The following is an 18,820-nucleotide window of genomic DNA, read 5'->3' as shown; positions in this document are numbered from 1 at the left end:
AATTAGATAAAACTGCATCCTTTCAAAGAATTGTATTATTAAATATTCAAGATTATGTGCATTAGTGAGGACATAAACTCATAGACATACCTTTTTTGCAAGGCTTCTGACAGTAACCATTAAAGAAGCATTAAATGAAACTTTGAAAGGGGAAGACAATTCAAGAAAGGACCAATTTGAACTACTCACAGACACTGCTTTAGATGACACATTTAAGGAACAAAAGACAAAAGAGAATCAGAAAGAAAAAGTCATTTAGAGACAAAGTGGCCACTGTCCATTGATTGAGAGGTCACACTTTAAATCATCTTGACAGCTGAAAAGAAAGAAGAATATAGTTTTCCCAGAAGGTAGTTTTTAATTTAAAAAATAAATAACTTAATATAAAGAAAAAGACACCAAAGCTGACCCAAAAATGACTAAGAAATTTAGCTGAAAAATATATGCCCAAATGTAGAACTAAAGCCAGATAAAGAACATTTTAAAATTGGCTGCAGTACAGATGAAGGAAACAACTCACTATCTTGCCATTTTCTGTCTCCTTTAGAAACTATGTCTCCCTCTAGCAATATTCTACCCTTCCATTCGGTTTAAGAATAATCTTATTTTTTCCAGCATTATCTGGATTTATGACAACTTCTGTTTTTTCATAGCAGAAGCATTTATTAAATTTATTTCTCATGACAAATGCTTTCTTGACTTTGTAAAAATAGTAGCAACACCACCATTCTTCCTCATTTTCTAAATCCTGAAGATGTAAATATTACCTAACAAATTGTTGTATATTCTATAAAATATACTAAAGGAAAATAAATAAAATGTGTATCATTAAAATGAACTCCCATCTCACAGAGTTTTGACTGAACAGGGTTGGCATTCATGTTGTAGCTTTGGAGACTATTTTCTTGGTGTCATTTTGAAAGATTCAGAGATCCTGCCACTTGGACTCATGCCACACTTATATACACAGAGAAACCTGGAGGAAGTCACCTAAATTATTTGAGCAAATAGCCAATTTTTATCTGAATTATAGGAATGTCAGAAAGCATTACTTAGTGACTAGCTACTCAGGTGTTTAGTATAATCTGTGGGCATTAATTTGGTTGATGTTCCTTAATCTCATCAATGTATTATTCTCCTTTATAAGTTAAGCAAATAATGAGATTGATATAATATTAAAAATCCTGTGAAGATTGAATGAGATATTACATAGAAAACCTTTTATGAAGTGCCAGAAATGGTAGTCATCCAGCAAAAGTTAGATAAAGTAATAGAGCAATAGCAATAGATGTGATTGTAATAACAGATAATAGTAGTAACAAAAGGACTACTAGTCAAGAGCAATTATGATACTGAATTTTTTCCTGAGTCATCAAAGGAGAAACTTTTAATTTTACTTTTATTCTGGAACACCAACCTGAATCAAATAAGAGATAATATTTATAATAAAAGGGAGTGAGGAAAATAAGTAACAATAAAACTAGCCTTAACTTTATAATATTCTTACACTATAATTAATACTTTACATACACATTCTCATATCTCTAAAAATATCTCTTATGGAAAGAATATTAGTGGAAACCTATTTGTATGTGGAGAATGCATTTCTACCTGACTTGATTTTAAAAGAGAGAAATACTTGAGTTATATTTGAAGCCATAGGGCCAGCAGGGATGAAAGCAACTTTGGAATGTCTATTACATGTATCATCTATGGTTTTCACTACAGTAACTGTGCTTCTCTTTGTCAGACATGTATCTGTAGTCATCTCTGGTTTCAATGTTATGCAGATTCCTGACCAAAGGGGTCAGGGGTCTCGTTTTCCTCCTTTCCGGGTGTGCATAAGGATGGATAAAAAATCTCTCTGACCAAATCTTCCAACAGTGTTCTCATATCTTGGGAGTAGGGTTAGGAGTTGACCAGCCAATCTTATGTGGCATGACCATCCTGTGTCTGGGGGAAGAGCTCTGTTCAATGAAAAATGCAGGAAGGATTTCTAGGAACCAAAAAAGATAGCTACCACCCCATATAATCAGAACTCCTTGTTTATAAATAAGAAATTATCACCTGAGAACATAAATAATGTTAAAGATTCAGAATTATAGTAAGAGTACTCTTTTGTATCTCTGTGACTGCAACATACATTCTAGTCCACTGTGCCATGTATTGCTATTGTAGCTTCATTGATAATTTATAAAATGAATTTGAGTAGTAGGTTTGAATAACAGTCAGGAAATCAATACTGGTCCCCAAAATCTATGTACTAAATCTTCTCAATTTGCTTAATAACTGACAAAACTTCACTTATGTCTACAAAAAATTGACTAAAGTTTTATCAAATGTACACTGAACTGAAATGCTTAATTATATACAATATATTCATACTGTGAATAGCCTGTTTGCTATTATTTAGTTTATGAATTGTCAATAATTTCAGCATTGTCACCAGCTCCTCTCATTAGTAATGCCTCCCCCAAATCTGTGAAATATTTGCATATTTCTTCTCTATTTTCCAGAAGAGCTCACTGAGCCCCAGAGAAGGTATCCACACATTTAACATAGCTCAGTCATGATATTCTAATAACTTAGTTTTCTTGACCATGGATAAAATTTCAGTAAAGGATATGCTTGTATTCATATGTATACAAGGTATGCAAATTTCTTTAATTCACTAGGGTATACGATTCAAAAGTTCAAGATAATGAAGGGTCTGGAAATATTCATTCTACAACTTCTTTACATATTTGACTATTAAAGTCATGGATTTAAACATTTTTCTTTCTCAAGTGTAACTTGATTATTTGGTTTTGACATGAATTCCCCAAATATGCTCTTTTTCGATGTGCTTTTTGTGGTTCTACAGCAAACTAACACAGTAATACACATTCTGTTATGCTTTGTTGCATGATCAACAAAGTAAATAAAATGTGTCTTGATATAATTTTCTTTTTGAGATGTTAGTGGTTACAATTTATTAAGCTATTTATAAAATAAGATTAAATTTTGCTGCGATTACCTAAATTTCCCTTCTGTGTCTACCATAATATTCTTTATTGTTGTTATTGTGTAAATTAGTGAGCAACCATTCCTTTTGTTTTATGGTTCTGCATTTTATCATAAGACCCATGTGATCATCACTCTTTGACCTAATTGCAAACCTGCCTTAAAAACAAATTACTCTACTTTCCCAAGTAGATAAGAAATTCAAATTTTTCATTATGCAAAAAGTCCTATTTTTAAAGGAATTCAAAAGTTAATGTTATCATAATCCTAAATAGATGAAGCAATGGTGAAGAAAACTGCAGAGCAAATATGAAATTTAATAATGGCCTTCCAACAGCTTGCCTTTCAAATTGTTAGGAATTCATTAAACAATGGTTGAGCAGCACTGACAATTAAATTACTCTCATATGAGGTATCTAGCCATATTATGAATATTGCATACTACATAGCTCACATTTCTAAAGGGATGTAGACAACAAATTGGATTTCAGATAATTAACATGAGGTTTCAATTCAGTCTCCAGACACATCCCACTCTTTCCAAGCAAAAATAATTGGGATGTAACTGTATGAAGAGAGTGAACATTAAAAATATTAAAGAAATAAAAGGAATAGCATTTGTGGCTTCATTAGATGCAGTTTACCACACTATAAAATAATGTGGGGGGGGCATGATGCAGTAATATTTACTAACCTTATAAAGTAGTCGATATCGTGCCCAAATTAAGCTTCTTAAAGACCCACAACTATAAGAAGTTGCTCTTTATTTCCCCCCAGATGTTTAAGCAATTGCTAAAAATTATAGTGCTGAGTGACAAAACTGATATTGAAACCTGCAAATGTAGGACTTAATCATCACTGCAAAATAGGATTTTGTAATACACAAAGAGTCATTATCCACATTTCTACTTCTGGATCACTTTTTAGTGTCCAACATCTATGTATCTCGTCAAAAAAATATCAAGAAAACTTATAACCCCATCTCAAAACAAAGAAAATAAAATAGAAAGGGCTGGGGATGTAGCAACATGGTAAAGCATCCTGGGTTTAATCCCAAGTACTGCTGAGAGAGAGAGAGAGAGAGAGAGAGAGAGAGAGAGAATACTACAGACAACAAAATCAAAAACTGCTTAGAATATGTCCTTTATTTAGAGCTATTTCATTCATTCATTCATTCATTGGGTGGAGTCCACAAGAAGTTGGGCAAATGTAATCGCAGAGGGCAGGCTTGAACAAGGGGAAGAAGTTAAAAAGAACAAAGTTGCTGCCTATGCACTTTTCCTGCAGTGTGTTTCAGTTAACTTTTTAAAAAGCAATCTTTGAAAAAATTAGAGTCATTTTATATTTTTAGAAAACTTATGAAGATAGTAGATTTCCAACATACACAACACTCAGTTTCCTGTTATTAGCATCTTATGTTGATATGATACAATTGTCATGATTAATGAATGTTTATTGATATAATTAGGTAAAATGCATTCTTCATTCTTATTTCCTTACTTAATGTCTTTTTTTGGTCATTCATACCCTACGCCTTAATTTAAATAAGTAATTTATTAAATATGATTGACATGATAAACTGTGCATTTTAAAAATTTTAAATTTGGTTAGCTTCAAAACATGTATACATCTCTCTATGTTGCATAATCAAGATAGTGAACATATCTGCCACTTCCCAAAATTTAATTTAGCACATTCATATTCCTTTTCTTTTGCTTCTGCCCCACTTCTTTACTTTGTCCATGCTAACACTAATGTGCTTTCATTCTGATTTTTAATGTTATTAGTATTAAATTCTCTAAAATCTTATAAGAATATAATTATGTATTATAAATTCCTTCTCAATGGTTTCTTTTTCTCAGCATAGTTTTAATTCTGTCTATGTGTTTTATATATAAATAGTTAATCCACTTTTATTGCTGATGAGGAATACACTGAATGAATATATTAAGACCTTTTCTCCATCTATCTGTTGATGAAATTTTAGGTTGATTTTATATTTTTATTTTGTAGTTGAAGGTGTTCTCAATAATTTTGTGTGTATGCTTTTATACTGTAGGTGGCAACCATCTAAGTATGGAATAACCTGCTCTTGTAATAGGTGTATATTTCAAAAACTGCAGAGTTGTCTCATTTTCAACTTCTAGCATCAGTGTATGAAATTTCTGGTTCCTCCATATATTAACCACATTTAGTATGATGTCCTTTTCTTTTCAAACATTCTAATACATAGGCAGTGTTATCTCATCATAGCTTCATTTGTATTTTTAAAATGAAAAATGATGTTGAGTATCTCATCATACACTTAGTTTTCATCCAAATATCAATGTTTCTTACAATCCTTGTCCTTTAAAATTAGATTCTTGCTTTGTTATTATTGAAAGTTCTTTATGTATTCTGGAGACAAACCACTTATTACATGCTAATTTTCAAAGTTTTCCTTAATCTGTGGCTTGTCTTCATTAACTTGACAATGTCTTTTAATATCTGAAGTCTTTTCTTAGTGAAATCTGATTTGTCTATTTTTCTTTTAGTGACTACGTTTTTTTGAGTTGTGTCCATGAGAAATTCTCTAATCCAGTGTCGCAGGCAGGTTTTGCTTTATTTTCTTTTAGAAGTGCATGGTTAAGGTATAACAATAAGGTCTATGATTCATGTTGAATTAACTTTTAATGAAAAATATGGATTGATGTTCAGTTTTTTACATATGGATATCTAATGATTCATCACTGCTATGATCTAAATGTTCATGTTCTTCCAAAATTCATATTTTGGAACTTAATCTCCAAGGTGATATTAAGAGGTAGGGTCCATCAGAAGATGATTAGCTCATGAGGGTGGAGCCCTCATCAAGGATTAGTGTCCTTCTAAAAGAGACATGAGGGAGCTTTTCAGCTCCTTTAATCATGTAAGGACAAAGAAGGTGTCATCTGTGAGTTGTAGGCCCTCACCACATATCACTGGTGCCTTGATCTTGAACTTCCTGCCCTCCAGAAGGGTATAAGCAATGCATTTCTATGGTTTATAAGTTGCCCAGTCTAAGCTGCTTTTTACAGCAGCCCAAACAGACTAAGAATAAGCACCATCTGTGGAAAAGACTTCTCCTTCTTCACTGAATTGCCTTTTCACCAATGTCAAAATCAATTGACTATTGTAGTGGGTTGATTACTGGGCTCTTATTTGATTCCATTGATCCATTTATCTTGTTGGACAGGATGTCTCTACTACATTATATTTTAATAACTTTGGGTTTTCTTATATCCTACTAGTAGAAAAATAGTTCATGGCACCTACAACATAATCAGTATATACAACATGTTACTATTTATTATTTGTAATTTAATATATTAAGAATAAAATCCAGTGTCTGTCAAACCTTTAATTTTTACAGAACATACTATAAATCTCTAGTTCTAACATTTACTATAGATAACTATTTTCTAGATTTTAAGTCTTAATTGTAAAAAAAAAATAGACAACATACATGTGGGAAATTGGAGTCTTACAGAGTTTTGATTACATTTTCTAAACATTCTATTTTAAAATATTCATCTCACTATTTTTAGCTCAATTTCACTACCACTTAGAATGACTACTGTGATCCAGTAACTGAATTAAGATTCTAAGGATATACAGAATACCAAGTCTACCTTTGAGTTCACAATAAACAGGAAACAATAAACAAATGTGGCAAATGTACTAGAATTATTGCTTTTTTCCAAATTTTCACTGAAAATTACATTGATTTTCTAAAACAGTAATATGATCACGGCATTCACATGAAGAAAATATTCAAGTATTCCATTTAGGAACACATTATAACTATTTATTAAAATATATGCCTTTCATTATTGGCTATGAGTCTATTTTCAGCCTAGTTTATATTTCTGTCATTTTAAGTATTAGGAGTTGTTAAATTTATAAGAATCCTATCAAGGATCAACAATTCTTGGATAAAGCACATGGCAAACCCTCAGAGAAGTATCATTTTAAATTGTAGGCTTTGAGTTCTTTTATTAAGCCACTCTAACTGGTCCTGATTTGAATTTGTTTACTTTAATATAGATCAAACTATTGTTATAATTCAGTTACATCAGAATATCACAATCAGCAGGCCCATTAGTTTTGGTGATTTCAAAGCAAGATGTAAGAAAATCTACAATACATGACTAAAATCAATCTTGTTTTGAAAATGATTGTGTGCTAAGATGTTAATTCAAATTTTATAGGAAAGAAAAAACTATCTACCAGCATTTCTCTGTTTAACAAAGTAAAATATAAGAGAATTCTAATATTACAGCAGATATTTTATGAAAAATATCATATAAATATACAGTAACATGATGTCTAGAAATACAAAAAACTTAGTTCTTGAAATTAAAATCAAAATAATTGAAGATGGAGTTAATTTTAGGAAATCAAAGATAATGCTTAATAAAAGAGAAATATTAAAAATACAAAAGAAAAGTTAATACAAATAAAAGAAGAATAAAGTCAGTTATGTTTTAAAATATTTTTATAATAAAATATAAGAAAAAAATGGGATTTTCCAGTTTGAAAAACAAAATCATCAAAATCAGGATATAAAACAAGCATCATGAAGTCAAAACAACACCCAGGTAGCCCAAACCTTGCATACAAAGATAAGTTTCTTTTAGGAACTTATTAATCAAAAGGAAAGTAAATCATACCTAAAATTATCAGTAACTATATTGACATCAAACTATCCCCTGCAACAACAAAATCTGGATGATGAGGTATGTAAATTGCAATCAATTAATATTTTGTTGGATAAAAATTTTAAATGTAGATTAAATTTACATATATGTATGCATATTTAGACAAGGCTTGAGTTTTTATCTCTAGCAGAACATAGTGTAGGAGATAAAGTACATACTTTATGAATAATAAGTTTTTATCTTGAAAAAATGCAGTAGGATACAAGTAGTAGTAATTTTAAAAAAACAACAGGTCTATATAGTAAAATATTGGTTAGATAATGCATTCATAATTGTGATGATGAGTGTTTGTGATATAAGACAAGGTAAAAGACCTCACTGAGTTAAATTAAGATTAGTGAAAGATTGCATTTTAACAACCTTCTTTTACTGATTAAATTTAGACTGTATAAAATTAAGTAACAATAATATCATTTCAAGAGTGTTTGCCAAAAAAAAATTGAATGTATAGCTTTAGACTTAGACTACATAAAGAATTAAAAAAAATATTTTAGAAACCTTGTTAGGTTATGTAGATGGACCCAATCTAATCTCCTGACTCCTTAAAGTTAGGACCTTTAACAGGTTGCAGAGAAACAAAGAGGTGGTAGCATGAGAAAGAATTAACCCTCCATCACTGTCTTGTTCTTCATTTTATTTTAACTAGCATGTCTTCATTATATTTATTAATGGGGTTCAGTTTATATTTCAATACATGCAATGTATTCACTGATCAAATTGAATTCACTTTATCTACCCCTCTCTCAACCTCCAGTAATCACTATTGTACATTCAGATGTAGTATTTTTTTTTTAACTTTCCCATATAAAAGACAACATGTGTACTTGTCCTTCTGTGTCTGGCTTACCTCACTTATCAGATCTCACTATTTTGCACTTATCTTGCTGCAAATGACAGAATTTCATTCTTCTTTATGGGAGAATAATATTTATTGTGTATATGTATCATATATTCTCTACATATTTATTAATTGATAGACAATGTCACTGTCTTTATTATGGGGAAGGGACCATGAGCCAAGGAATGAAGCTGGTTTCAATGAGCTAGAAACAAAAATCAAATACAGACCCTCCAGAAACATGGCACTGCTCAGACCTAGGTTTCAGTCCACTGCAACCTGATTTACAGAACTATAAGATAAAGTTTTATTGTTTGAGTCACTGATTTCAAGGTAATTTGTTATGGCAGAAGCAAAAACGAATACAATGATTGTAAACAAAAGTAAATACTTGATGATTAAGTAATTTCTCACTACCAACAAAACAGGAAACATATACAATTAGATAATGTTATTTCATTAGAACCTATCATTTATAACAGTTCCAATAAATACACAGTAGAAAGGAATAAATCTGAGGAAATAATTTGGAAACACCTAATAAAAGTGCCTCCACTTGTGCTGTGAATCACTGTAGTTTTGTTTTTTTTTTTTCCCTAAGTACCTATGCAGTTCTGAAACCCACACTGACCCTGCAAAAAGAAGAAGACGAGGAGAAGAGTGTTTTAGAAGAGAAAAGAACATTTTGGAAATGACAGGTAAAGGGAAAAACAAGATTTGTTCAAGAACTAAGCCTGGGCTCTTGGTGCTAAGCCAGAAGAGGAAATTTCTATAAAGTTAAGCTTATGAAGAACCTGGAATGCAGATATTACAGATTTTTTAAATTAGTGTGAGGTTTGGATTTTAGACATATCTTTCATTCAGTGAAAAGAAAAAGGTTTAAGTAAATGAATGACCTGGAAAGATTTTCATTTTAAAAATCTCTAGGAAGCTGGGCATGGTGGTACATGCCTGTAATCCCAGCAGCTCAGGAGGCTGGAACAGGAGGATGGTAAAGCCAGCCTCAGTATTAACTTAGCTAGACCCCAAGCAACTTTGTGAGAACCATTCTCAAAAATCAAAAGTAAAAAGTCCTGGGGATATGTGTAAGTGGTAAATTGCTCCTGAGTCAATGCTCCTTGGTTAAATATCCAGTACTCGATCCACTGCCCCCACCAAAGTCTCTAAAAGGCTACGCTATAAATAGAAAAAGGTGAGAAAAAATGAAGATAGTAGACTCTGCATTCATTCATTCATTCATCCAGCCTCGTTTAAACAAAAGTCTGCCTCAAAGACTTTTCATGTTACTCTGAAAAGAGACAGATGATAGACAAATAATCAAAACCCACCAGAGGTCTTCAGATAGTGTAAATGCTGTGATAGAGAATGGGAACAGAAAGTGCAGGGAAACCATGGTGAGGACAGAACTGAAAGTGCTGCTTCAGTAAAGACTGGAAGAGGTGACATTAAAAGATGGCTAGCAAAAGGTGATGATCAATTCTATTTCCTTTTATTTTTTTAAAGAAATACTGAAATAAACTGTACTTGAAGGGGTGTAGCAACAAGTAGTAGTCACAGATCCTCCTTTTTTCTTTCATTTTCTGGAATTCTTTGCTCTTTTCACTTATGGCCCCTAAGGAAAGCTTTGCTCCCAGAACACTCTTCAGCTTTATCCCATTCTGTCTTCTCAGTCGCATTCATTAATGTTTGACTCTTATTCTGAATAGAATTTTTACTAGAAGGTCTTTCTTGACTTTTAGCAATCATGTTTGCTTGGTTTGTGCATTTGCTTAAGACCTTGTCCTTCTGTTTTATTACTTTCACCTTGGTTTATTTTAATGTCTTATCTTGTTTTTCTACTATAATAGCAGTGATTAACAGGTCTATGGACTCATCTTCTTGAATCCCCAGTACCCAGCCTGTTTGAGTAAATAAACAACAGTAAATCTCCATGGAGTGAAAGAAAAAATTTCCTGTTATTTACAGCATTTAAGAACTCTTTGCCTATAGTGATATATTTGTTAGGTACCCTTCATGCTCCTTTGAATTAATTTGTTCAATAGTAATTCAGCAATTACTTATTGATTGTCTGCAGTGTACCAGGCACCATGACCAATGTTGGATTTTCAGTGGTGCATAAGATAAATATGGCTTCTTTGCTGATAGAGCTTCTTATAATTTAGTAAGACAGAATAAATATCCTTAATAGCTACTGATAATATGCTTTTATTTGGAGAGGAAAACCATTAACCAAGGGTTTTGACTCACTAAACCAATGTGGGTGCTTACTTCCTTGACCAGCACTGAAGTGACATAGAGAAATAAGACTCTTGTGCCTGCCCTAAGGGATTCAAAATCCATCAGAAGACATTGACCACAAAGCTTGAATAAATGAACTGTAACCTGATTGTTTGACTTGGGTCTGTGGAAGTACAGAAAGGTTAGTAATGTTGTCTATCTGAGGCTTAAGAAGAAAACACAAGGAAAGCTAAATTGTGTTTAGGTCTTGAACCCAGGGCTAATTGGCTAAGTAAGATCACTGTAGAATTGGTGAAAGATGGCATAAATCAAAGCCCACAGGTAGGCAGCGGCCCCGGCCCTGGGAGCGCCCCGGTGGAGCCAGCGGCCAGGCGCGGAGGGGCCAAGACGGTCCGCGGTGGGCGAGGGAGCTGCTGGTCCTTCATGATGAGAGATTTTGGGGTGCTTCTCTCTCTTCTGTGTAGTTGACAGTCTTGGTGGTGAGGAGATGGCTGACAGTGTCAAAACCTTTCTCCAGGACCTTGGCAGGGGAATCAAAGACTCCATCTGGGGTATTTGTACCATCTCAAAGCTAGACGCTCGAATCCAGCAGAAAAGAGAGGAGCAACGTCGAAGAAGGGCAAGTAGTGTCCTGGAACAGAGGAGAGCCCAGAGTATAGAGTGGAAGCAAGAGAGTGAGCCACGTATTGTTAGTAGAATTTTCCAGTGCTGTGCTTGGAATGGTGGAGTATTCTGGTTCAGTCTCCTCTTGTTTTACCGTGTGTTTATTCCTGTGCTTCAGTCAGTAACAGCCCGAATTATTGGGGATCCATCACTACATGGAGATGTTTGGTCGTGGCTGGAATTCTACCTCACATCAATTTTCAGTGCTTTTTGGGTGCTTCCCCTGTTTGTGCTTAGCAAAGTTGTGAATGCCATTTGGTTTCAAGATATTGCTGACCTAGCATTTGAGGTATCAGGGAGGAAGCCTCATCCATTCCCTAGTGTCAGCAAGATAATTGCTGACATGCTCTTCAACCTTTTGCTACAGGCTCTTTTCCTTATCCAGGGAATGTTTGTGAGTCTCTTTCCCATTCATCTTGTTGGTCAGCTGGTCAGTTTGCTGCATATGTCCCTTCTCTACTCACTGTACTGCTTTGAATATCGTTGTTCAATAAAGGAATTGAAATGCACCAGCGATTGTCAAACATAGAAAGGAATTGGACTTACTACTTTGGATTTGGTTTGCCCTTGGCTTTCCTCACAGCAATGCAGTCCTCATACATTATCAGTGGCTGCCTCTTCTCTATTCTCTTTCCTTTATTCATTATCAGTGCTAATGAAGCAAAGACCCCTGGAAAAGCATACCTTTTCCAGTTGCGCCTGTTCTCCTTAGTGGTGTTTTTAAGCAACAGACTCTTCCACAAGACAGTCTATCTGCAGTCTGCCCTGAGTAGCTCAACGTCTGCAGAGAAATTCCCTTCACCGCATCCATCTCCTGCCAAACTGAAGGCTGCTGTGGGCCATTGGGTTGCCTGTCATCTAAAGGGGATGGGTGGATTGGAAAGAAGTTGTGGCAGCTCTTTTCTCTATTCTCTCCTGGCTAGGGAAGGCAGGACCCACTCTGCCAAGGGCCCTCTGTGTATTCCCTTCTCTTTGAGGAATTTTTGTCTCTGGTACATGGGAGGCAGGATCTTTCTGACACCAGTATGTGGATTTTTAATACCACGGTGAGTCTGAAAGGACCACAGGTTTTTCTGCAGCTATTTTCTAGCATTTGCCAGCCCCTGTGCCTGGACTGATTTAAATACTTTGTTTTTCTCCCTGTGCCATTTACCCTCCCACCTCTCCTTCCTGCCTTCTAGCAACCTTGGATGAATGGGTTTTGTAATTCTAGTTGTTGTATTTTGTGGGTTTGTTATTTTTGTTGATTTTCTGTGAAGCACATACATTGGATGTGGGAGGTAAAGGAGTATCTCAGTTGCTCCTTGTTTACTCCCTTTATAGCCATCACTGTCTTGTTTCTTGTATCTCAGGTTAGGTTTTGGTCTCTCTTGCTCTACTGCAAAAAAGTAAAAGAAAAAGAAGCAAAGCAAAAAAAAAAAAAAAAAAAAAAAAAGAGCCTGAAGAGATGGGACAGAATGAAAGACCTCACAGCCAGATTGGCTGGGTTTTGAGGAGTAATCTTTTTTTTTTTTTCCTTCCCCTTGAAGGGGAAAAAACTTTTTTCACTGGTACATTTAAAGCTCCCCAGCTATGGGGAGGTACCAGTTCTGGACAAGTGCCACTGTAACACAGAAATGCTCAGAGAAACTGAACTGAACTTTTCAACTCTGGAAGGTGGAAATTTACTGTTGGTCACTGCCGGGTCTTACTGGTATTTCAAAGGAATATTGGGTGCTGCAAATAGGAACTAAAGGGGTAAACTTATTAAACCCATTAAATCTGTGATCAGTGATGTTTTTCTGTCATTTTAAGAGACTAAATGTGGGCTGGGAGGGTAGTGGTCAAAATACTTGTACAATTTTAAAATGTCACAATTAAATGTGAGCTGGTTTCCCACACACACACACACACACAAAAGCCCACAGGTAGACAATTTCAGTGATTTTCCAGAACGATTAACCAGCATTAATATTCACTAAATACTTAGGGAATAGTATCATGTTATAAAAAATGTGAAAATACGTAGGATATAGTGAGCATTGCTATGGCAATGTGACTCTTATAATTGGGATTGCAGTGGAAGTTATTTCTTTATTTTAGTCTTTTTTTTGGGGGGGAGGGGTGGTGCTAGGGATTGATCCCAGGGCCTTGTGCATGTAGTGTTTTAAAAAGTGGCATAAGAGTTACTTTGGTTAATATACAGCTCACAAAATTAATTACTTTTCTAAATTAACAAAGTACATGTAATTTTGTTTTTTAAAAAATCTTTTTAAAAGCAACTACTCTATTATAGTCTTCCACTAATTGTTATTAATTAACTTAACCCAAAGTCAATTTACACATTCATTTTTCTTAGTCCCATAAATTCAGTGTCAGTAATAATTGTTCTTATTCCATTTAATTTAGAAAATTTAACTGTACAGATACCTACTTCCATTACAGTCCTGCCGGTTCTGTTAGAATAGGTCAGTAAGCATATTTACTTCCCTGGTGCAAAGAGCAAAGTACATGCAAAAATGTGTTGATTTATGCAAACTGTATATCATCTCAGAGTTCATGATCTTTTACTAGATTCTCAAAGGAAATTAAGACCCAATAAAGACCCAAAAGGATCTGAAATTTCTTCTTTGTGCATTTGCCAATTTTTGATATTCTTTAAGACTCCAGTCAAATGTCATGAATGCATTAAAAATCATGGAAAAAAATATTTTTATACTAAAAAGGAAAAAAAAAACCCACGAATTTATCCAGACATGAAAGATAGTTCAACATGCAACAAATAATGTAATCCATAACATCAACATGCTAAAAATATAAATATAAAAATGATGTTATTGTATCAATAGGTAAAAAAAGGATTGACAAGGCCAACACTTATTCATAATAATATCTCTCAACTATGAATAGAGGTGAATTTCAACTTGATAAAGCATTTCTACAAGAGTTCTAAAGGTAAATTGTATTATATAGTGAAATTTGAAGCCCTTTCAAATAGGGACAAAACAAGGATGTCCCCTCACACAATTCTTTTGCACTATCATAATGAAAGTCCTACTTGATGCAATAAGATAGAAAATGAAATGAAAGTATTCATATTTAGAAGAAAGAAATAAAACCTGGGTTGTAGATAATGTGTTCATCTTTGTAGAAATCTGAAAGAACTGCCCAAAACCTCTTAAAACAAATAAGCAAATTTGGCAATTTGCAGAATGAAAAGTAAATATACAAAAATAAATTGCTTTCCTATATTCCAGCAATGCACAGTTTGGAATTTGAAATTAAAAAAAAAAAACCCACAATACCATATTCATTAGAATCCCCCAATAAGAGTCTAACAAAGTAGGTATAAGATCTATGCAAAGAACTATAAAACTTTGATTAGTGACCCAAAGAAAAACTAAAGAAATAGAAAGATTTTCCATATCCATGAATGTAAGACTCAATATTGTCAAGATATCATTTCTCCCCAAATTGACCTATTGATTCAATGTAATCTCAATAAAAATTCCAGCAAGTTATTTTGTGGATATTAATTCCTCATTCAATAATTTACATAAAGAAATGAAAAATCCAGTTTAACTAACACAATATTGAAATAGAAGGACAGAGTTAGAGGACAGACGTTACTAAGTTTAAAGAATTAATATGAAGCTACAGTGATTGAGACAGTATGGTATTCACAAGATAACAGGCAAAAAGATCAACGGAACAGAATAGAGTTCAGAAATAAATACACATAAAAATAGTCAACTGGTGGGTGAAAAAGGAACAGAGACAATCCACTGGATCAAATATAGACTTTCAAGAAATACTGCTGGAACAATTGGAAATTCACATACCAGAAAAAAAAAAAAAAAAATATATATATATATATATATATATATATATATATATATATATATACATACATACATACACACAGACCATAGCCTTCACAAAAATGAACTCAAAATGGATCATGTAAAATATAAAACCATAAAAGTATTAAAAGATATCATAAAAGAAATCCTAGATGTTCATTGGAATGGTGATGATGTTTTAGCTGTAACATCAAAGAAACAATTTACAAAACAATTGAAGGACTAAGCTTCATTAAAATTAAAAACTCCTGGGCTGGGGTTGTGGCTCAGTGGTAGAGCGCTTGCCTCATGTGTGTGAGGAACTGGGTTCAATTCTCAGCACCACATATAAGTAAATGTTAAAATAAAGGTCCATCAAAAACTAATTTAAAAAAAAAAATAAATAAAATTAAAAACTACTTCTCTTTAAAAGTCAATACCAAGTGATTAAAAAGTAAAGATCCCATTATAGGGGAATTATTTGCCAAAGGCATAATTGATGAAGAACTCTTATTCAAAGTATACAAAGAGTTCTTAAAATTCTGCAATAAGAGAATAAAAACCTGATTAAAACATAGGTGAAAATCCTTAATAGACACTTCACCAAAGAAGATTACAGATGACAAGTAAATATATGAAAATATACTTCACATTATGGGTCATCAGGGAAATGTAAATTAAAACAATGAGGTAACACTACACCACTAATAAAATAACCAAAGTCTGGAATGCTAATAAGCAAGAGGAATTCTCCATCATTGTTCGTGGGAATATAAAATGACACAGTTATTTTGATATCCCAATAAATGTGGAAAATTTGAATGAGAGAGTGATATGTTCTGTTTTCTGCTTTATACTCCTGGAAAATTAAGTGCAAGATGTCATATGAGCCATAATAATATAGTATGTTTTGTGGCTACATTTTTTCTATGACAAACTAGTCAAGTCAGGGTCCTAGATGGATAGAAAATACTTGATAAACATAAATGTATAATAAACATTTTTGATTGGTCAAACCAATATGTACAAATGATTTTGTTCACTTAAAACAATAACAAAAAATGACTCTATTTTTCTTTCAAACATTCTTTTGAAAAAAATTTTATTGGTTCTACTTAGTTATACATGAGAGTAGAATCCATTTTAATAAAATGATATAATCATAAGACATATCCTTTTGTAACTAGGACCCTATTCTTCTTGGTAGGCACAATGTTGGGGTTTCACTTTGCTAATTTCCTATATGTACATTGGAAAATTATGTTATATTTATTCTACCATTTTTCCTATTCCTATTCCCGTCCCTTCCTTTCATTCCCTTTTGTATAATCTACTGAACTTCTTTCTTTCCCTCCCCTCTTTATTGTGGCTTAGCTTCCACATATCAGCAAAAACATTCAACCTTTAATTTTTTGTGATTGTCTCATTTCACTTAGCCTTATATACTCCATATCTATCCATTTACTAACATAAGTCATGAAGTCATTTCTTCTTTATGGCTGAGTAATATTCCATTGTGTATATATACCAACTTTTTAATCCATTCATCTGTTGATGAGCATATGGGTTTGTTCTATAGCTTAGCTATTGTTAATTGTACCTCTATAAACATTGATGTGGTTGTGTTAATGAAGTATGCTTATTTTAAACCTTTTGGGTATATACTGAGGAGTGGGATAACTGGTCAAATGTTGGTTCCATCCTATTTTCTTGAGGAATCTCTATACCATTTTCCAGAGAGATTGCACCAATTTTGCAGTCCCACCATCAATGTATAAGTAAATATTTTTCCCCACATCTTCGCCAACGTTTATTGCTACTTGTATTCTTGATAATTGCCATTATGATTGGAGTGAGATGGAATTTCAGTGTGGTCTTAATTTGCATTTCTCTAATTGCTAAAGATGTTGAACAATTTTTTTTTTAAATTTTTTATTGTTGGCTGTTCAAAACATTACATAGTTCTTGATATATCATATTTCACAATTTGATTCAAGTGGGTTATGAGCTCCCATTTTTACCCCATATACAGATTGCAGAATCACATCAGTTACACATCCATTGATTTACATATTGCCATACTAGTGTCTGTTGTATTCTGCTGCCTTTCCTATCCTCTACTATCCCCCCTCCCCTCCCCTCCCCTCCCCTCTTCTCTCTCTGCCCCCTCTACTGACATTCGTTTGTCCCCCTTGTATTATTTTCCCCTTCCCCTCACTTCCTCTTGTATGTACTTTTGTATAACTCTGAGGGTCTCCTTCCATTTCCATGCATTTTCCCTTCTCTCTCCCTTTCCCTCCCACCTCTCATCCCTGTTTAATGTTAATCTTCTTCTCATGCTCTTCGACTCTACTCTGTTCTTAGTTACTCTCCTTATATCAAAGAAGACATTTGGAATTTGTTTTTTAGGGATTGGCTAGCTTCACTTAGCATAATCTGCTCTAATGCCATCCATTTCCCTGTAAATTCTATGATTTTGTCATTTTTTAATGCAGAGTAATACTCCATTGTGTATAAATGCCACATTTTTTTTATCCATTCATCCATTGAAGGGCATCTAGGTTGGTTCCACAGTCTAGCTATTGTGAATTGTGCTGCTATGAACATCGATGTAGCAGTGTCCCTGTAGCATGCTCTTTTTAGGTCTTTAGGGAATAGACCGAGAAGGGGAATAGCTGGGTCAAATGGTGGCTCCATTCCCAGCTTTCCAAGAAATCTCCATACTGCTTTCCAAATTGGCTGCACCAATTTGCAGTCCCACCAGCAATGTACAAGTGTACCCTTTTCCCCACATCCTCGCCAGCACTTGTTGTTGTTTGACTTCATAATGGCTGCCAATCTAACTGGAGTGAGATGGTATCTTAGGGTGGTTTTGATTTGCATTTCTCTGACTGCTAGAGATGGTGAGCATTTTTTCATGTACTTGTTGATTGATTGTATGTCCTCCTCTGAGAAGTGTCTGTTCAGGTCCTTGGCCCATTTGTTGATTGGGTTGTTTGTTCTCTTATTGTCTAATTTTTTGAGTTCTTTGTATACTCTGGATATTAGGGCTCTATCTGAAGTGTGAGGAGTAAAGATTTGTTCCCAGGATGTAGGCTCTCTATTTACCTCTCTTATTGTATCTTTTGCTGAGAAAAAACTTTTTAGTTTGAGTAAGTCCCATTTGTTGATTCTAGTTATTAACTTTTGTGCTATGGGTGTCCTATTGAGGAATTTGGAGCCCGACCCCACAGTATGTAGATCGTAGCCAACTTTTTCTTCTATCAGATGGTATGTCTTTGATTTGATATCAAGCTCCTTGATCCATTTTGAATTAACTTTTGTGCATGGCGAGAGAAAGGGATTCAGTTTCATTTTGTTGCATATGGATTTCCAGTTTTCCCAGCACCATTTGTTGAAGATGCTATCCTTCCTCCATTGCATGCTTTTAGCCCCTTTATCAAATATAAGATAGTTGTAGTTTTGTGGATTGGTTTCTGTGTCCTCTATTCTGTACCATTGGTCCACCCGCCTGTTTT

The 18,820-nt window shown here is 33.8% G+C and overlaps 2 pseudogenes; one reads left to right on the top strand and one right to left on the bottom strand.

Annotated features, from left to right (window-relative positions):
* LOC114087412 (dehydrodolichyl diphosphate synthase complex subunit NUS1 pseudogene) overlaps window positions 1-11,243 on the bottom strand; it is a 102,937-nt pseudogene extending 91,694 nt beyond the window's left edge.
* On the top strand, window positions 11,188-13,248 carry LOC114087359 (etoposide-induced protein 2.4 homolog pseudogene; annotated as a pseudogene).
* The last annotated feature ends 5,572 nt before the right edge of the window (window positions 13,249-18,820 follow it).

The sequence above is a fragment of the Marmota flaviventris genome, chromosome 4 (genome assembly GCF_047511675.1).
Source record: "Marmota flaviventris isolate mMarFla1 chromosome 4, mMarFla1.hap1, whole genome shotgun sequence".
Classification (NCBI taxonomy): domain Eukaryota; kingdom Metazoa; phylum Chordata; class Mammalia; order Rodentia; family Sciuridae; genus Marmota; species Marmota flaviventris.
Note: the sequence above shows the minus strand (reverse complement) of the source record. Positions and strands in the feature narration are given on the sequence as shown.